Genomic DNA, 21,946 nt, shown 5'->3' with positions numbered 1-21,946 from the left:
GTGTCCCATGACTTCCTGGATCCTGACTCTTCTAAACCACACCCAGATTAAGACCCCCCCATTATGTGTGTGAATGTGTGAAAGTACATACATAATGACAGATACTCAGTCTTGAATGTTTTGCAAAATGCAAGTGTCAGCAATCACACTCATTGATTTTCCATGTTGATTTCTGTTTGTTGGTGCTTTTGTTGTTGCTGTTGAGATTGTGACTTAATTACATTGTTTCTTCCTTCCCTTTTGCCTCTAAGTCCTCCTGAATACCCCTCCCCAATCTCTTTCAAGTTCATAACCTCTTTTTTCGTTGTTGTGTGCATATATATATTTGTATATACATATTCCTAAATATAACCTGTTGATTCCATATGATAATGCTTGTATGTATGTTTTCAGGGCTGATCATATGGCACTGGACAACCAATTGGTGTGCTCTTCCATGGGCAGGACCATCTCTTTTGCTCCTAGCTTTACTCAGTTGCCTGTGGTTCTTTGTGTAGGGTTGAGCCCTTGTGGGCTTTTTTCCATTCATTTGGCCTGTTCGTTGGTTGGTGCATCTTTGTTTAGCTCACATTCGGGCAGTCACATTGGTGAGATATTATGGGTATAGTTGGTAGGGAATTTAATCTCACAACTCCCTGAGCCTCTGGGTCTTACACCCCCTCCCCACTTTTGCAACGTTCCCTGAGCCTTCAGAGCATTTTGTAGATTTAGGAGAAGCTCTTTTGCAATCTGTAGGAGTGGCCTACATTTCCCTCTCCCCAGGGAGAATTAATATGGTAAATAGGGATGGATGGTCCCTAGCCACCAGCTCACTATTCCTACCTTCAGGCCTGTGTGGGAAGCTCCTCCAGCTATAGGTTCTGGGGGTGGGGGGCGTGGCAGTAGCTGGAGCATCCCAACACAATCTTCTTCTATATTACATTCTGATTCTTTGGATTCTGTCACCCTCTTAACGTCCATCCAGTTCTTTCTGGCCTTGGTTCTGTTTTTTTGATACTGTATCTTTGGGTCTTCCCTTGATGATGGGCACCCATGAGCACCGCAATAATGTTGTAGTTTGAATCTTATTTTCTAGAAGCTGTGTCTCAAAACATTGGTCCCTAGTTTGCTGGTGTTATTTTGGGAGGTTGTAGAAACATGGGAGCTGGGGTATAGCTGAAGGAAGTAGGTCACTACTTCTTGGAGTATATAATCCCTGAATGCTTTCTATTTTGCTCTCTGAGCCCTGTTGGGCTAGGAAGTAAACAGGCAGCTCTATTCTGTAGCATGTTCCTTTTGCCAAGATTTTACCTAAGTGACCAAGTAACCAGAGCCTGAACCCTCTGAAACCATACCTGCCTCCCCAAATGCTTTCTTTCATTATGTTATTGGTGTCAGGCATTTTGGTTCTAACCACAGGAAATGCTAACAGCAAGAAATATCTCTGGGTCACTGTTCAGGCCATTGGTACCTTGCCTCATAATTTGGACATGGTAGGAGTCCCTTAGATGTTTATATGGGTTATACATGAAGCAAAGACTCATCTGTAGGCAACATTGTTCAAAAGAGATGGGAACAAGAAAAGTGTTAGATGGTTGCAGCTATGTGAAAACAATAATTTATAAAGGACCGAAATAGATGCAACTTTGAAAATGACGACTTGGGATTGGTGCAGTGATGCAAGAGGCTCAGCGAAATCGACACAGACAAAGGGGACACAAGCGAATTAGATCTGAAAATGGCAGCCACTGTTTGTCTTACCCCCTGGGTGACCTGAGGACCTTGAACTGGCAGCATAAAGAGAAACTCCCATACACAGTACAGGTTTGACCCAAACCACAGGTCAAAGGAATACAGAGAATGCCAATCTTTGGAAAATCTTGTGAGCACTATCATTGAGTTATGACTGTTTCCTCAGCAGAGTCTTCAGTGGAATAGGATATAAATTTCCCCAAGGCAAGAGGGAGTGCTTGGAAGCCAACAAAGTTTAGTGATCATCCTTACATTTGTCTCCTCTCAAGTCCTTTGTCAGCTTCAGAACTGGGAAGACGGCTATTAAATTAGAGATGAAATAGCACCAGGCTCCAGATGTGGCTGCCTCAGACTTCTGACTTTAGGCAGATGTACCCAAACCATCACATTCATCATCATTAGAGCTAAGGTGGTGGCAAAGTGTCCCATGTCACATCCCCAGCGATCCTGCTTCTTGGCTCTTGCACTTAAGTAAAGTGTCTGCTTATAGGGAAGAGAGCAATGGTAAAGACTTTTACCAAGTTCTGTAAAAGGAAACACAATTTTCATTTTTAAATGGAAAATTGACCCAAATGCTAGCTTCCAATCACCTCCAGGAAGTCCTTTAAAAAGTTCTCGGCCTTGCCACATTTAGACAGCCGTCCTTAGTCTTGTAGCTATCCTGCTCTTGGTGGCCAAAATTTTGCTTGCTTAATGGCTTTCTCTTTGAAAGAAAGATCATTTTTGTCCTATCTCGCTTCATCTCCATTTGGGTCAGGCAACAGCCATCATGAGAACTATGGAGAGGCATGGGGGTGGGGCTTTATTTCTCTGTGAGGTTTTAGAGGACACTGAGGGGTTAATAAATCGATACTCCTGATGGAGAGTTGTGTGCAGGGCAGCTGGACTAAAAAGTCCTGTGACCATGCAAGGGCTCCTAGGCTCAGCTATCCCGATCCAGGCACCAGCTGGTCTCCAGGGTAACGCTAAGGTCACAGATGATCACTGTCCCACCAATTTAAATCTTTAAGTCGTCTGTCTTGCCCAGTGGAGATTAGGCTGCAGATAACTGACGGCGTGAGAGCCTGGCAGCTGGTGTGTGGCGCTGTGTAAATGAGGGTGTGCAAGCGCTCCCCTCCCCCTCCCGCAGCCCCTCAGTCCCCATCATTGTAACTGGTTCTGTCAGGTGTGAGTTGAGCCATTGTTAGAACTTGATTGGGAAGGAGTGAGCCGTGTCCTGTGGGTAGTTTAAGAGCCATATTTATCAGGAATGACTTTACTTAAGACCATAAACCATCCTCCGAGACTCTTTGGCTCAAAGAGCAAATTCTTTGCTGAAGTAAATGATTGTAACTCCTTGGATTGAATGGTCCCTCTTTACGTTAGCTAAAACAAAGTGACAAGGACAACATGGAAGGTCACATGCAGGTCCCAGATGTTGCATGCAAACCAAAGATGGCAGGTTACCCAGATAACATGCCTTTCTATCAGCTCGAGGACACTGGCTTATTTGTAAGGGATTTTTGGACTATCCTAACATTTCAATAGATATTGTGCTGCCGACACAAGGGACACATGGTTCCCCGAAGTGTTTTCTGCTCATCTTCCCCTTGCAGGCGTAGAAAAACTTCATTCTCTTCTCAGTCCTTGTTAGAGGCAAGAAGGAGGGAGGGAGGACCTCAGTGAGAATCATGAACAATTTCAGTTCATTCGGAAGTTGAGACTTATTTGTCAAATGTCGTGTCTTGAATCCAGATTCTTCTAACAGATGCTTTCTATTCCCCGGCTCCTTCCATCTGTAATTCAATTTTCCTCTAAACGTGAGGCTGACATCTGTTGCAATGCAGATACATAGTCAAGGACCTGCAATTTCTCTGTCAAGTTCAGTGTCATGTTAAAGACCATGAACTTTGCAGGGTGGAGGAGCAGATGCAGCTTCCACGGGGCTGCAGGCAGGAAGAAATTTAATGTCTCTCTCACCATTCTGATGCCTCAGCATCTTTTCTTGTGACACAGAGGCTCTCTTTAAAGGTTTTCAAGGGAACATAAAGTGTTTATTTAATAGTGCAATTAATTGTTTACCTTCACTTCTGGAGCCGCCTCAAATCGGCACATGCTGAGACTTAGCAGGGAAGAAGAGATACTGTCTTCAGATTCTCTCTGCCAGAGTGGATTAGATAAATTACCATGTAAGTCTCTGAAGTATCTTTTTTAAAAAAAAACCAGCACTGTGTGTTGCATTTAAAGATGCTGATCGACTTCCTCCTGCATTAGCAGGAAAGCACGAGCATTTGAAGCATAGATTGAGTCTAACTGTTTGATCACTAATTAATCCAATAAAATATTTGTTGAGTCTTCATGACAGTATTATGTTAGGTTCTGGGATAGAAAGGTAATATGATACAAGATTCATCTTCGGGAAATTCTTGTAATATTTTGTTTTAGAGAGGAAAAAAAGCTCGGAGCCTTATGCAGGCTCCGAGAATGAAGGAAAAGTTTTATGCCAAGGAAGAATGTACAGATTCTGAGAGGAATGGAGACGCACTGCTGGACTTAACATTCTCTGCTGTGTCATGGGAAAGAGAGCACCTTCACTTTATACTGTTTAACATGTGGCTGGTATGGGGAAGAGCATTGAAGGTTCCTTCTGTCCCTTTCTGTGCTTCTGGCTGTAGGTAATCCTCTGACATCTGATGATCACGCCTGATTATCCACATTTGTTTTTGTTTGTTTCTGGTGTCAGGGGTTGGAAGGAGGCAGATGCATGCTAGGCAAGTACTCTGTTACCCAGCCCTATCCCCAGCCTCCCATACCAAGCCTTCAAATACCTTTGCTCTGTCTGGCTCTGACAGAATCATGAATCTTTCTGACCTTTAAAAAAGGCTTGTTATAACATGTAAGTTAGATATATTTCTAGATGATCACTTTATTTTTACACAATATTATCATTTATGTTATTAATTGACTTAGATATGAATCTGGTTATGAATGCTACTCTAGCTGTGACAAGAAGTAAAGACCAGGGTTGTGGACTTTGGTCACCAGGCTGTTAGAAGGGAGGTTATATTTGATTTGAATATATGTCTCCTCCAAGTCTCACACTGGTAAATTAATTGCTATTTTGGCAGGATGGATAGCTGGGAGCTTTAAGAGATGGTCAGGCCATGAAGGCTACATCCTTCTTGTGTTTTCTCTTTCTTGCCCTTGGGCCTTGTGGTTCCTTCTGCCCATTTTAATAGAGCAGGAAGGCTGTCACTAGATAACACCTCTTTGATGCCAAACTTCTGCTTCCAGGTGAACCAACAAATATCTCTTTGGTCCAAATTACACCGGCATCACATCATCTGTCACAGTAGCACACAACAGATTAGCATGGTGGGACTAGTGCAAAGGATGGATAAAAGAATGTTCTGATTATTTATTATCACATCTCAGGAGGAGATTGAGAACAGTCGGTCCCTGGCTGACCTGCTCTAACTATTTGCCATACTGGGTCTGTATTAATTAAAATGTTTATTTTATCTTAAAAATTTATTCTTTGAGAATTTGTCAACACATAAAAGGTGGGGAATTTCACATTTAAAAAGTCCATAGTATGTTTAAAACTTGGACCATCTAACCACATGCCACTGCTCTATGGCGACAGTGGACAGGAGCTGAGTTTCTGTTGTGTCCTACAATGGGAGATGCATTTTTTGAGTAACAGCAGTCTGCAGGACTCCGTAATGTCTCACAACCAGCATGCAGCATCATCCAGTTGTCTGCTTAGCTTCTAGTCTACACAACTCAGTTTACCAGAAATACTTTTTAAGTACATCAGTTAATGAAATTAAAAAAAAAAAATCAGGTCACCGCCCCATCTCTGTGGACTTGTTAGATGCACAGAAAGAAGCAAAAAGATTCCTACCCATAAAAGGGTAGGAGAGGAAGAAGAGGATGGCTAGAGGAGGGAGGAAAAGAGATAGAGGGAGAGAGAGAGAGAGAGAGAGAGAGAAAGAGAGAGAGAGAGAAGTATTCAATAATCAGAGTGATTTTCCAGAGGAAAGCAGAAGCCAACCCAATAATTCAGAAACAAGAATGCTGCTAGCATTCTTAGTCATTAGTTTGCTGAATTTTCTAGTTCTGTTTTTTCAGGAAAAAATAAAAGAAACAGTTTTAGAAAAGGGCATTCATAAGAGGTTGCGAAGATGGCGACTTAACACATCTAAGTATATAAGGCGTCTGTATTCTGATCATATTTCCACGACAATCTTTTTGTTATGCAGATTAAAGACCCAATCCCAGGCAACAGACATTAGTCACCCCTGGAGAATATAAAGAGGAATGATGTCGAGGAGCCTGGAGATGTGGAGGGAGGACTGACAGTCTCAGGTCTTAGTCTGCAGCTCTTCAGGGGCCTATGCAGGAAATTTCATGTGTGAAGATGATTGTGATGTTTGAAAAAGACATGGGCAGTGTCTTAAAATTCAAAGTTTAATTTAATATCGACTCTCTGGCTAGACTTGTGGTCTGGGTTTACTTTATGAGCGAAAGGCTGACATGGAAAGCAGGAAAGGTCAGGTTCTTGTTGGCATTAAATAAGGAAGAGTTGGCTACTCTCTTCAGAAGCAAACTCAGAGTCCATTACTGCATCACTTTGCTTGTTTCTGGAAACAAGAACCAGCCTCTATCTACAGCTGGAGAGTCTAGAGCCACCACCAATGGCTGGGAGCCTGTAGTGGCTCCTGTGAATCAGCCACGTGAGTGGGTATGCATTGGGGACCATGCTTCTAGTAGTGAAAGCTAGTGGCTAGAGGCTTTGAATAGCTAGGAAGTACCAGGAAGGGCCTCGTTTGACTGTTTGTTATGGCTTAGATACGCTGGCAAGTGCTTTATCTATTTTGTTTAGTTCTTACAGCATTCTTACAAGCTGAGTTCAAATAAGATGCTCCTTTGTAGAAAAAACAAATGAGACAGAGATGTTAAGCAACATATCAAGTTCCTGAGCCAGGAGGAGGCACTGATGGGAGCTGAATCTATATGGCCTGATGCCAAATTCTAGACTGTTAACCATCAGGACACACAGTGTCCAGTGTTCCTTCACCTTCTACTGTGTGGGTCATCAGCCTTCAACCCTTTTCTTTCCTCTCAGGAGAAGCAGATTTAAATAATCAGGAGTCTCTACTGGTTTGCAGAAAGTCTCTGGTACTGAGCAGAGGACTGACCCCAGATATCCTCTTTGCTCCTATTCTTAAATGTTTCACCATTACAAGAGAAGACTCAAAATCAGCTCAAATGGGACCACTGCAAAAACAAGCAACTGAGGCTCAGAAAAGACCCTCAAAGCTGCAGAGTGGTGCTTGCACCTCTTGGAGAAGATTCCATGGCAATAGCTGTGCCAGACATGGCAAGCTTTAAGCTCCACCTCTGGCCCTACCCTCCCATGACACAGGCTTTGGCACTTGGCAGATGGCTTGATTTTTGCTGAGAAAATGTAACCTTATAACACAAGCACTCCCGGCTCCTTTGTTACTAGACTTACTCTGTGCGCCTCCCTCAGCTTTAGTCTTTCCTTCAGATCTTAGGGGAAACACAAACCCCAATCTTTTTAAGCTAACACCACACCCTGACTCAGTAGCTTCTTCCTTCTTTTGGCTCCCAGTTGCTTCTGGTGTCACCTGTACCCGGAGTCTTTTTCTGCTCCACATATCCCTGCAGAGAGGCTTGGAGAGAGTGTTCCCCTAGCTAGGAGCTCAGTCTCTGGATCAGGCTGCCCAACAATGTACCCATTTAATGAAGGCAGCCACTTGTACACTGTGAACTTGGGCAATTTATTTAACTTCTTCAATACTCTAATGCGTATGACTAGGTGACATAATCCTGGGTAAGAGACACTCACTCTCTTGATTTCTCTACTTTCTGGTGATGCCAGCTTTCTTCACCCACTTCCCTTAATCAGCTTAACTTCATGACCCTCACGCCAACCACTCTCTAGCCAATGGCATGACTTCCTGTCCAGTGTTTGGTTTTTAAAGAGTCATTTCCTCCCATACTGGGAAGTAAACGGCTAGACCACAGCTAGTAAATATTTATCGTCTCTATCCCCACTTCTGCTTACTGAATCATTATCATAGCCTTCCTTCCTTCAAGCTTCTAAGAGGAAGGATCTTCCGATGTTCTGTGGAAGAAAAACATAACTTCCTTGTAAATTCTTGCTAGGCCCTTATTTTCCTTAAGTGGAAGAAATTTCTCTAATTTCAAAGTGTTTATTAGGCTAGTAAAATGATTTCGGAATCAGATAAACTTGAGTTAAAACTCAACGTTGCTTCTTACTGTCTGTATGACCATGGGTAAAGTTTTTACTCTCTTGTTATATAGGGTTGAAAGGAATAATTTATTATGAGAAAAGTGCCTAGAAATGAGCTGGGGAGATAACTCAGTTGGTAAAGTACTTAGAGATATGGGCCTGGGTTTGATGTCCAGAAGTCGTATGAAGTTCTGGGTATCGTGACATGTGCTTATTATAATCCCAGTGCTGGGGAACCAGAGACAGGCGCATCCCTGGGGCTCATTGGATGGCTAGTTTAGGCTAATTGGTGGGTTTCAGGCCAATGAAAGGCTGTGCCTCAAAGGAGTTTGTATACCACCAGAGATGGTCCTGAGGATACCACCAGAGATGGTCCTGAGGATACCACCAGAGATGGTCCTGAGGATACCACCAGAGATGGTCCTGAGGATGCCACCAGAGATGGTCCTTTAGCTTCCATACTTATATGCACAGACATTAATGTGCACAGTTACATAAGGCACCTACAACCACATGCTTGCCTATTTATAATGTATACCGACTCTCTCTCCCTCCCTCCCCCCTCCCTCCCTCCCCTCTTCCTCCCTCCCTCCCCCCCCTCCCCCCCTCCCTCCCTCTCTCTCTCTCTCTCTCTCTCTCTCTCTCTCTCTCTCTCTCTCTCATACAGATTGCATTGACCTTGGCATAATCTTCAGAATCTAAGCAATCTAGATCTTCAAAGTCTGAGACATTCCTATATTCCCAGCAGTTATGGCCTGGTAATCATAACACAGTCTAAGAATTCTTTTTGGTTGGATTCAAAGTCCTTGGGCCATCCTAGCTTGATTGACTTTATGATGACTCTGATTATGGCAAATTGCCTCCAAAAAGAGTTGGGGGCACAGACCCACAGAGTGGGCTAATGCTGAAAGGCCAGTTTCCACAGGTGAGGAGGACATCGTGAGCTGTTGTCACATAGTTTTAGAGTCACTCGGAGCTCTAGTTCAGGTGGTGAGAGGCCACGGTTCTGAAAGATGGGCTGCCTGTTGACTCATTCTGTGCATTTCAGTGTGGATCTTGTGCCTTTCATTCAAGTTACTGACTCAGCTTAACCCTGCTTAGCTTGCAAGACCTTTCAGGGAAATCAGAGCACGAGATGCAGTCACTGCAAGTTGTCACACATGATTAAGTAGCCAGAGGGAGTGATTTATGTGGAAAGATTAAAATCCCTAAATATGTATGGCCATGTGCTACTCTGACTGAGTGGGGCTTCAGGTATTTGGAAACTGCCCTGTGGGAAGTCTGCAGATTTCAACAGGGTGGAGGGTATTACTTCCAAGGACTGACAGGCCACTTGGGTGGCAGAAATGTGATGATACCAAAACAGGGTGCTGCTTCCTGATGGAACTGAGCAGCTCAGATTCAAACAGGAAATTCTCTGGCATTATTTTGTCAGACCGACTCTGGAACACTCTGCCGGTGAAGGTGATATTCTGTGCCATCATCTCTGTTCTCAGCTCTGATCTTCTCACTCTGTGGGTAGGGCTCCCTCTCCTTCTTCCTACTTTCCCTCCGTGAACACCACTCCTCATGTACTTTCTTCTTGCTTTTTTACTGACAACACCCTTACTAGCCTTCCTCCAACAGATCAGCCAAATAGACAACAAAGAGCCCTGATCTTAAGTTAGGCCTGGAATCAGAGTTCACTGGATTTACTATTTCCTAATCATAATCTTCCAGTCATTCAGGATGCCACTGACCAAGTCATAAGTAACTGCTGAGGATTTTTATCATCGTGTGTCCATTTGTGTCCCAAGGTACGTAATACAGAAGAAAACGATACAGCGGCCTGGCTCTGACTCTGTTCAAGCCAGACCTGTTGTTACCATGGCTAAGCAAGGATGTGGGGCCATCAAATAGAGTAGTCTAAGAAGGCAATGATGCTGAAGCCACAGACGGAAGGACTAGCCTGAGTTCCCATGCTAAGACTAACAGAAGTAGTCACACACTGCTGCAACAAACCAATAGAGGAGGTTAGGCTTAAACAACAGAAACAATTTCTCCAGTTCTGGAGTCTGAAAGTCTCAAATCAGCTGCTATCTAATTTGGTTTCTGGCTTACCTTCTCCATATATGATCACATGGCAGAAGAGGAAGCTTTGGTGTCTCTTCTTATTTGTGTGTGTGCGTGTATGCATTTGTGTGTGTGTGTGTGTGTGTGTGTAGGTAGGTTGCAAGGCAACCTCAGGTGTTGCTCCTACATTAACTTCTATCTTTTGAGACAAGGTCTCTGATTGGTTCAGAACTTTGCCATGACCAAGTTAGCTGGCCAGAATGCTTCAGGGATCTGCTTCTCTCTGTCCCCCATAGCTGGATGTGAGTTCTGGGTTATCTGAACTTAGGTCTTTATGCTTGCAAGGCAAGTAAGTACCTTACTGACTGAGCCATCTTCTTAGCCCTTTCTCTTTTGATCAGGGCCTATTCTCACATTGGAGTCTTCTATCTATGACTTCATCTCGGCATAATTAGCGCCCAGATTCTGTCCTAATGGGACATAAGGCTTTAGAATGTGAATCTGAAGCTGCTGGTGGTGGAGGGAACAGAGGGATGCAGTTTTTAGTCTGTGATGGAATATGTGACTTCCTGTCATGGTTTGCATAGCCTGGTTACTTTATCATCAACACACTGAACACAAAGATATTTTCCTAGCACGTTTTTTTCTGAAGAATGAGCCAAAGGTAAGATATCTGTGATTTTTTTCCATGCATCAGCAGGCTTACAGAAGTAGACGAAACCTGCATTCTTACATTCTTCCCTTGATGGGCCTTGTGCTCCAGCTTGATGGTTACCATACCATACTCTATCCTATGTCCTGACTGACCCTTTATTTCTAGATTCTCTTCCTGCTTACTAAGATTGTCTGCCATACTTTGCTTTTCTGATCAGATCTACCTTAAAAGTCATGTCCTCTAGGAGGCCCTCTGGGGTTGTGCTAAAAGCATCAAAGTACCTTATATTTATCTGCATATGACACATGACTCAGTATCATATTTGTTTGAATTTTTGCTATTCCTTCTAGCCTATGAGCTTTAGTCTATTGTTTTAGGTACATGCGGTCTAGCATCCTGTTAAGCACAAGGTAGATGATTAGCAATGTTTAGCAAATTCAAATATTTGCAGAATGAATATGGCATTCAAGTGTATTCTAACATGAGTGTGTGTATGTGTAAGCGTCCATGAGATAAGAATGCATGGGCTCTTAGATAGTGGGGCGCTTTAAAATTCCTGTTTTGTTGGACAACTGAAAAACATGCATATATTTGACCATTTAGCCACAGTTGTATAGTCTTTTTTAGTGGGTAAATTGCAGGTGTTTTTATTTAAAATTATTTTCCTTAAATGTAATAAGATATAATTTTTGGTTCATATCTTTTATGCTATCTTAATGTTTTAAAATATCCGATTTAGATCACTTATAATTCTTAAATGATACTTGAAGAAGCTATTTGGGTAATGACATCATCTATTAACAGACTGCTACAGGAGTAAAGGTACCTGTAGCGTACGTAGATTGGAAAACTTGGTCTGATGAGTAGCGTCCCTACAAAGCCAGTAGACTATTGTACTGACTGTGCTTCCCATTGCTGTAATTATCTCCTAAAATTTTTATTGTGAGCATTGATTGCCACTTGCTCACTCATTCAGCTGGAGAAAGTGGAAGGATGAACGGGTGCCAGCAGCAAGGCAGGGTCCGTCCAGGTCCTGTGTGTGGTTTCAAAGGGAGCTGTTTGCGTTACACAGGACAACTGTCTGACATTTCTGGGTTCAATACAAATGCTACATTTGGGATTTCTTTCAATTACCAAGGATTTCATTGAAGATACATGACAGATGGCAATTTCTTAAGAGAGAAAGAGAGAGAGGAAAAAAAAAAAACATGGGATGATGATTTGTATTTGAAGAGCATTAGGCAAAATGTCTGCCCCCACCCCCACCCCAGGTATATCATTCATGTTCTCTCCTGGGAAGAGAAGGACACATTCTATTTCTTGGCTAGCTACTGAATCCTTCTCTGTCTTCTATTGCCACTGCTAGGTAAGTAAACCAGACCATGGCGTATCTCTGCTGGATACTTCAACTACCTCAAAATAGGTCTGCCTGCTAGTAACTACCACTCCCCAAATCCATTCTCTCTCCTCTAGCTGAACAGATCTTTTAAACAATCGATCTGATCGTGTCACCTTCCATGTCTAAAGAATTTCTGTTCCCCAAATTGTTATCATGGCTGAACATGTGCCAGATAACAAACAGTTCCACAAACCATCATTGACCTGTCTCCTCAAAACGGCCTTTTTCATTATTAACATATTTGATAGGCTTACCAATAGGGTTTGGTGATATTGCCCTATGTGCATACAGCCTTATTATAGCCACTGTCTTATAAATTCTGTGAGAGCAAAACTGAGCCTGTCCTGTTCGTTCTTAGCATTTAATATGAAGAGGTGATGTGGCCGTGACAGGGAGTCGCTCTGTTGTGCAGTTTTGCTTGTTGTTGCCTTTAATTCAGGTTAAAGGTGAATGTTCACTTGGTCTCTGCATCTGCATCTGGCCATTGTTCTACACTTCCCTCTCTAGGTAAAGTTTCTTTCTGGACGATGTCCTTTGGAAGACATTTCAATAAACAACATAGCAATTGAGATTGCTGTGTACTCTAGAGGAGGGAGGAAGGTTAAGGAAAAGGCTCATTAAGTATCTCAGAGTGGCCTTGAACTAGGGGTGAGCCCCCTGCCTCTACTCCCCCAGTGTTAGGTTAACAGGCACGTTCTCCTAGGGCTGGCACAAGACTCTAGGTCCCATGAACTGTTCAGAGTACAAAAAAATCTGAATGTAGATGGAAACATTTATTTTCTTCCCAAATAAACAATCACAGATGATCTGAGGCTGAGGAGGCTGACAGAGCAGCGTCCTAAAGTATGTGTTTGTGTGTGCACTCACATGAGCGTGTCGTCTGCATGTCTGGTACCCTAGGATGGGTTATCTCTGCTAGAATTGATGACCGTGACATCTGACGAAGCCCTTGCTGAGCTCGGCTTTCTTTGCCAGAGAATGACCTATGTGTGTCATAATGGCATATCTCAGAAAGAGAAAAGTAGTAAATCCTAGAGTACTGCCCCCGGAAGTCTGTGTACTATTAGCCCAGATTTTTTTTGACTGTAAAGATTTTTCAATCTCGTTGGCTGTGGCTGTATGCATGCATTTATGTGATTGGCATTGGACCAAACCGACTTAGAAGAACGTAGCTTAGATCAAGCAAGTAAAATTGCAGAATATGAAAAGTGTAGCCCAGGAAAGGCAGCTACAGCAGGTTTCAGAGACGTGGAATTATTTTGCATTTAGGAAAAATGTTTTTTGCATAGCATATCCCCTTTTTTGTTCAGTCTCCCCTCATCTCCTATTGAGATTACTTTGGAGGGATGCTACACACAAACTTTGCTGGCTCCTTTTTGTCTATCTAGACTAAAAGATAATTGTAGAAATGTTCTCCTATTATTGCTTAACATAGTACAATGCCCAGGGCCTGGAGCAGCCATGGCTTCCTTTGTCTAACAAACAGGTAATGCATTTAAACAAAGGCTAGTGGGTTTCTGCCAGGATGCAGGCAGACTCAGTAGCTAAGGGAGTATGAAGGATGTTTCTTTCACTTCCTCCCTGGCCTTTAACACTGGCCAAGTAGTCAAATGCAGAGGCTTGCAAGCACTGAATAAGATGGTTGGCAGATAAATTACAAAACAAATGGAGAGACCATTTGCATTTCTTCTTGGAAGCTAATCAGGCAGTGAGGACCTATCTTGCTACTCTGACAAGAACTTCAGTGATTGTTCAGTCCCTTCAACAGTGTATTCTTTTCTCAGTTATCCATTTGGGGCTTTAGCTTGTATCTTGTGTCTTTAAATAAAACAGCTGACTTGCCTTGCCTGTGACCTCTGGGAATAATTTAATTCTTGCAGTGGGAACTAAATATCCACAGAGCAGCAAATGAAAATTCCTCTCTGACCCCCAAACCCCAGACATGTGGGCTCCTCAGTGTTCTCCTTGGCTTGGAGATTGGGGAACACCCATGTACTGTCTTTTTAATATTCTAAACCATCTTAGAGGTCAACGCTGTAAATCTCAACAAGATATGGATGTCAAACCTTTGTACAATGAGGGAGGTATGTGAATTTTTATAAGTGGAAGTATACTGTAACAGAGAGAGACAGGGTCATTTAGTGATCTATCCAGTCTGCAGTTTTATGATGGAGCAGGAAGTCTGAAAGGGAAAGAAATTAACATTAATTCAATGCTCAATTAATGCCAGGCCGCTTGGAGTGAATTAACATATCCAATTCTCACAACAAAGTTGCTATCCATCTATTTTACAGATGAGGAAGGTGAGAATTAGAGAGATTTAATAATGTGCTTATATTCACACACATGAGGAGAGACAGAAGCACAGCACAGGTTCATGTCAAACAGCATCTGAGCACATAATATTAACAGACTCAGGAAGAAAGCCCACCTACTCTTTTACTGTGGGCTGTGGCCATATTTTGCCAGTTTAGTACAGTAGCATTTTTCCTCTTGCTCCTTTGTGGACTCTTTGGAAAAGCTTTGGTCAGGAGCTTCAGTGAAGTCTTCCTCATGTGTTCAGGCCTTGTTGCCCAGTGAGGCGAAGTGGCAGCAGCATGGATGCTTTGCCAGAGCATTAGGAAGGTGAGCTGCTGAGTGGGGGTGGAGTGAGTTTTCACTGACCATTACACTCCTGTCCACCCAGAATCAGTTTGTATATTTATATTGAGTCATCAATCATGCTTATATGGTGACCTCTCCTAGACCATTCCATATGTATTACCTATTTGTGAAATGCAGTGTTAGGTGCTGAATTATGATGCCTTCAAAGTGGACGCATTAGAAACATAATCTCTAGCTCAGAATGATGTGGCTGTATTGGAGACACGGCCTGTGTGTGTGTGTGTGTGTGTGTGTGTGTGTGTGTGTGTGGCGGGGCATGGTAACCAAGGTAAAATGAGTCCATAAGGGTTGACTTTCATATAACATGTCTGATGTCCTTTACTGAGAGAAGAGGTATTAGGATGCAAACATGAGTACACAGAGAAAAGATCATGGGAGACACAGCAAGAAGATGCTATCTACGAGCTAAGAGACCTCAGAAAAAAACTAAGCACCAAACCTTCTGCCTTGGACTGTTAGTCTCTAGAGCTGTTATAAAATACCCCATTGTGCTTAGAACAGCCACCCTGGTATCCTACTAGAAAACCCACTATGCATGGGAAGACTCTAGTGTAGTAGTTCTTAAACTGTGGGATGTGATCCCTTTGGAGTCAAATGACCCTTTCACAGTGGTTGAATATCAGATGTCCTGTATAACATATTACAATTCATAATAGTAGCAAAATTACAGCTTGAAGTAATAACAAAATAATTTTATGGCTGGGGGTCACCACAACATGAGGAACTACGTTAAAGGGCTGAAGCATTAGGAAAGTTGTAAACCACTATTCTAGTGCAGGAGATCCCATGAGCAACTTAGCTATCTGGTTGGAGAGATAGATAAGGTCCATGTCTATCTCTGTCCTCTATAGACTGACAGCTTGCATGTATAGCATTCACTCTAAGACTAGAACTTCAAGAACTTTGTTTTCCAGGGCTGCAAACTCCTTCTAATAAGAAAGCAGATAAATACAGTAAGTACCACTATTAGCTTCACCCAAGTAGGCTGGATCCTCAGAAGTTGACGAGGCCTATTTATAGTGTTTTGCGGGAGCAATCATAGAACCAACTCTGTATGGATTCTGTAATTTATTTCCATTATGAATAAATTTGGCACTGATATTGAAGCTTTCAAGGCTAGGAGTGCTGTGGTCTCAGGGTTAGTTCTTATTAAGCGTTGTCTCGTCTAGTGTGGCTTTATTTCAGGTGTTGTCGGAGTTCTGCACAGTGTGTTATGTCAACATCAGAAATGCTTTTGAATGATAATAAGAATGAATATGTATAGAACAAGATGGAATCAAGTTCCAATTCTGTTCAACTTGATATTTGACCTCACTGACTCAGGTTGCTATCTTGAAGATGATTTTGATAAATACCTTATCATCTTTGAAGGCCAGACACAATCAGGTTTGAAAGGAATCTAAATCCTTGAATAAATGTGTTTCCAATGCTACTTATATTTCCTACATGTCTCATAGGTTCATATCTTTAATGGGAAGAAAAACTTTCACATATTGACAGACTACAGCTGGGAAGAACCAGGCATGGTGGTACACATTTGTAATCCAAGAACTTGGGGGACTGAGGCAGGAAGACCATGATTTGCAGGCTGTCCTAGGCTACATTGTGTGATCTTGTCTCAATTTTTTTTTCTTCTAGAAAGTGGGAAGGTTTGACTTTCCATCACTATGTGTCTGCCTCCCTGAATTAGAAACTTTGACTTTCTCTCAAAAAATATAGACTTGAAAGGCAAGCTATATCTCCTGCTCCTGAAACACAGCCACATATCCTAACATCTTGGCTGTTCCCTCCCCACTCTCTCCTTCCCACAAGGTTGCTAATTCTGTTTTCAACAGAGATTCCAAGAGAAATTGAGCAAGTCATTCAGCAAGGAGGGATGTTCAATATTGGCTAGACTCTACTTCTATAAGCAAGCTTAGTGGTGCATAGTTTTAGCCCTAGGACCTGGGAGGTGGAGACAGGCAGATCTGTGTGAGTTCTAGGGCAGACTGGTCTAATAGTAAATTCTAAGACAGCCAGAGCTACCTAGTGAGACTTTCTTTCAAAAATAAAACAAACAAACAAACAAACAAACAAACAAACTAAACAAAAAATACAAAAAATAGAAAGGAGAGGCTCAGGGAGACAGCTCAGTTGGCAAGCCACTTGCCATCTAAGTGTGAGGACTTGGGTTCAACCCCCAGGATCCATGTAAAAATGTTGGTGTGATGGCATGCACATAAAATGCCAACATTGAGGAAGCAGAGATGGGGGATCCCTGGGGCTTGTTCTCTAGTAAGCCTTGTCTACTTGGCAGATTCCAGGGCAGTGAGAGATTCTATTTCACAGAAAGTGGGAAAAAAAGGAAAGAGAGAAAGAAAGAAAGAAAGAAAGAAAGAAAGAAAGAAAGGAAGGAAGGAAGGAAGGAAGGAAGGAAGGAAGGAAGGAAGGAAGGAGATTGATATCCCCTGAGGAACAGAATCTGAAGTTGTCATCTGGCCTCTTTAAGCACACATGCACGCATACAAGCACACACATACACACAGAAGTTCATCTACTGAAATGTATGGACACAAATCATAGTGTCTGATGTTTATTGAAGTACGGGGCAGATCCTAAGGGAACTATAAAATTTTCTGTTTACTTTTTGGCCTCTCAGATTATACAGTCTGTTGGGCAGAAAGACCATGGTAAGACTTTATACTTAGGCAATCTTTGGTAGGTGCCACATTGCCTCCTTCCAGAATAAAGAGACTCTGTTGAGAAGTCTTAGTGTCTAGGAAATTATGCAGGTATTAGAGGGACACCTTGCCTTAGGTAGAGTAGCCAGAACTGGAGCAATCTCCTGGAGAACCAGGTGTGGTAGTAAGGACTAGAGTGTTAGATATTTCTTTTGTTCAATTCATAGTTACCTCCAGGACCACAAATGAACCCCCAAGGCTTGAGAGTCTGATGTCTGATCTCATCTGCTCCCACAAAAGTTTTCTTCTCATAGCCTCTATATTCTCACAGATATTTATTTATAATTATTATTTTATATTAATTAATATTTTATAGTTTTGCCATCCTGAGAGTTGAACTAAGGCCTTGTACATACCGGGTATGTACTCTACCACTGAGTCACAGCCCTGACCCTGGATAAATCTTTAAAATACCCAATTTATGATACTTTTGTTCTGGGACAAATGGAACTACCTTCTTATTCTTTAAGAATTATGACTTTAAGTCAGATGTGACTGACACATCTTTTGTTAAGAGAAGAAAAAAGAAGGAAAACCAAAGCATAGGAGCAGTCAATTATTAAGCAAAGAAATATATGTGAAGTTCAACAAAATGTCAGGCATTTGTATACCTCATTCTAGATAAGATCCAGAGTAAAACTCACAAAATTCTTCACGGTGTATTGAACAGGAAGGGGTGATGTGCACAGGAATCACATACCTTGCTCAAAGTTAAACATTCAACAGGAGCCAAATTACATCTATGGGTTTGTTTTCCGAGACAGTGCTCCTGATCAAAAAAAGACACACTTTCTGTGAGTTGAAGCCTTCTGGAATCAGACTTATGGATGAAGTGATTGGAACTTGGTCTTGGCTGACTTATAGGCTTTGGCTGGACAGTGACTGCAGGAGAGGTTGTCCCAGGACTGTAGGGGATAGGGTGACTGAAACTCCAGGTTGGGAGAGCAGGAGGAGCATTTGGGAGGTGTCAGACTGCAGACTGATTGGTTGGAGAGGAGGGCTCATTCATGTGATGAAATGACAGACAGCCAAAGGGAGGGGGACAGACTGCTTCTTGCCCTTGTGGTTTGGTCGTTTCAGGCACCTCTCTTAAATGGGGACAAACAGTGCTGACCTTCCCCTACAGGTAGGCTGGGGGTTCTGAATCATCAGTGACTGGGAAGTGGCAAGCTCCATTATGTAGAGAAGGATATTATACCCACCAGCCATTCTGTGCAGTTGGATTTTTGTTCTGCTGAAAGAGTCTCTCAGTGTGAGCTCAATAACTAGAGGCGTGCTGGTAGTTTCTCTGCGTTGCCAGCAACTAGGTCTGAATTTCTTCCAGTGCCTCCTGCTCTGAAGCACCTCTTATGATTAATTAACCTTTTGTGGAATAACTAGGACATCTGTGTGGGATGAGATGTACTTTGGTCAGACTTCAGCTTTGAGTTGTTCAGCAAGAGGGTAATTAATTATAAAGAGCTGTATCTGAGCAGAAGAGAGTTGGAGGAAGTCCAAATGAAGCAAACATCTAATTATCAATGAGCAGGAAGACTTTTATTTTGTAGTCATTGTTGTTGTAGGAACGAATAAAATGTTTAGTGCAATGTAAATAAGAGGTAGTAATCACAAGATGCTTGCTTTGACTGAATGCTTAATGTAAAAAAAAAAGAAATCTTAGAATATTTATTTTTTTGGAGATAAGGTAATGAACTAACTGTAGCCAGACACTGGAGATGGAGGCCAAGTTAGTTTCTCAGATGAGTATGCATTCCCTTCGAGATAATTGTTCTGTTGACTTTTAACAAGGGCACATCCAGGATCATCTGCCATTATTATCACTGGCAAGAGGCAATAAATAACAATCTCTTATCTGGAGAAGAAGGTTGGGTGGAGATACAAAGCAAGAGATAATATACAAGAAGCTAAAAACTGCAAAATCAATTTCTTTAACAGAAATGGCTATTGTGGTAGGGATAGTTTCCCAATACCTTGCTCTCTGAGGTGAGCCTCTGCAACATTTAACTTTGTCTGTAGAATACAAATCTTCCACAGAACCTATTCGCCTGGCATGGCCTGAGTCTGGCTTGACTTCCATGGTCATGGTGATAGGTTATGTTAGTGGGTAGTGGGAGAAATTTCCACCCTCAAAATAATATTGCACTCGCTAATTCGGTTATTAATGAATACTGCACAACCTTTTCTAAGCGTGAATATGCTTCTCTATATGGGGTTAGAAATACCACTACCCTTCTGCTGCCACAGTGCCCTTCTTTGTTTGTTCCTCCTGCTGCTATAAAATAGTCCTCATGCCTCTTCTGCTTCTCTCTACCTCGTGATTTATATTGCTTCCAGTTAGTTTTTAGTGAACACTAGATGCATCTTTCAGTGTCTATAATTTTCTACTGTCTGATATTGTTGGAAGACAATTCTCCTTGGGTGTCTTACAATTAATTCTGCATATATGATGATCTGAGAAATTGACAGATTTTGCTCTGGACTATCTGTTTATGGGTATTTGCATTGTGAGCAGGCTTGGAAGAAAATGATGCTACCCTCCAGAGTGAAGGACAGCCATTTTTATTGTTATGTATAATAAAGATAATGTCTCTTTAGGGGTAAAGTTTGGAGTAATCCTTTAAATAAAGTGTAGGCCAAGTTCTCACCTACTTATTAAGGCATAGTCCATCTCTTTAGGGGAAGTGGGGCTTTGTTGGAAGAAGTTAGGTCCTTGGTGAATGTTTTGGGAAACCTAGTTCCTTTATCTCTCTTTTGATTTTTTTTCTGGCAATGATGTTCTGCTTTTCTTCATTCCATGTTCCTCCCACCATGCCTTCCTTTAGACACATAACATCCGAGTCAGCTAGTAACAGACTGGAACCGTTGATGTCTTCAGATCCTTCCTCTCTGAAGTCATTCATGCCAAGTGTATCGCCAAAGAGATGAAGTCTAGCAAATATACCAGCACCTCACATGCTTGGTCAGTGTTGCCTCTTAGGAACATAGCATAATAGGAGACAAGGGGAACAGGTAGACTTGAAGCTTGGGTTGGCTATGTCACAAGTCATTTGTCTCTATCCTGGAATTTTGTGGCACCCGCATGCATTAAATTGTGACAAGATAATTTGTTAGTTTACAACAACAAAGATTAGATCTCTTCACTGTTCTTGACGTGTGCCTTATATTCAGACTGCCAAAAAAAAAAAAGATAGACAGAGTTAGCTAGACATTACCCAGGATGGAGGGCACTTTTAGTGCTGAGTGTCGTCTTAGACTTCAGCACAGACCAGGCAGTGCATCGCTGATTTTAGAACAGAACTCTCTTGCTTGAGCCATTCACATAGGTAAATTTTCAAGGTCGCTTTATTAAATTATTAGAACCTGCAAATAAAGAATTCAATCAAGGAGGACTCTGGGAAAGCCTTTTGAGGTTCTTAGAAGCAAGTATTAGAACTCTCACCTTCTCCAAATGCCCAGGGAAATGTTATTGAGACATGGTTGTTGCCTTAGCTGTTTCTGTATTCTCCTATTTTTGTGAGCAATGATAAGTGCCTTCTGCAGTTGACTACTCCTCTGCCTAAAAATGAAGTGTTTGGTGAAGCCTGCATTTCTATTTTGGATAGCTGAATGCTTGAGTATGGGCTGAGGTTCTCCTTCAGTATTTATTCTTTCATTAGAAGAGTAGTCAGAATGCTGGCTGGGCTACCTTAGTGCTAGGTACAGGCATGGGCCCTGACTGGTTTCAGCCCATCAGTGAAATTCCTTTTCTTTTTGTTCCTGGGACTTCAGATCATGTCTTTGTTTTGTGCTCATGGATTGCTATATGAATGTGAACCTTATGGGATAGCTTTCATCTTTCACTAACGGGGAAGCCAGCCTGAAAATCAAACTGGCTTTTGGCAAAAGGAAGATTCCAGAGAATAGCACAAACGAGAGCCAGAGTCCTAACCAAACTTTCCCTAATGTCTACTTCATTTTTGGTCTTCCAATTATTTAATATTTTTAAATAATAACCAATTAATTCAACTTATTGTTAATGGTAGTTTGAATCAGACCTTCTATTACTAGTGCCCAAATCATTCCAAGTGATTCATTGATCTGTTTTTGTATTATTGGAGGTCACTCAAGGGTTAATGTCTTGAGATTATATGGGTAACACTGATGTCATCCTGGAGCTGGGTCAGTGCGCCTCAGTCCCAGAGACATTAGATTCCCTTGTCGAGTTGGGTTAGCTCAGGTGTAACTCAGTCCTGCTCTCTCACATGCCACATCAAACGTGGCCATAAACACTTACCATGAAACAGTGACGGCTATTGTTCCAGAAGCTGTCTGTTGCTGGCTGACTCTGATCATATCTCCTTGATTGCCTCGATTTGGCTTCCACTGAGAACTTTGGAGGATGAGGCTAGTCAATAGAGAGTTACATAAAAAGACAAAATAAAATAAAATAAAATAAAATAAAATAAAATAAAATAAAATAA

The sequence above is a fragment of the Grammomys surdaster genome, unplaced genomic scaffold (assembly GCF_004785775.1).
Source record: "Grammomys surdaster isolate TR1022 unplaced genomic scaffold, NIH_TR_1.0 165, whole genome shotgun sequence".
Taxonomy (NCBI): domain Eukaryota; kingdom Metazoa; phylum Chordata; class Mammalia; order Rodentia; family Muridae; genus Grammomys; species Grammomys surdaster.
Note: the sequence above shows the minus strand (reverse complement) of the source record.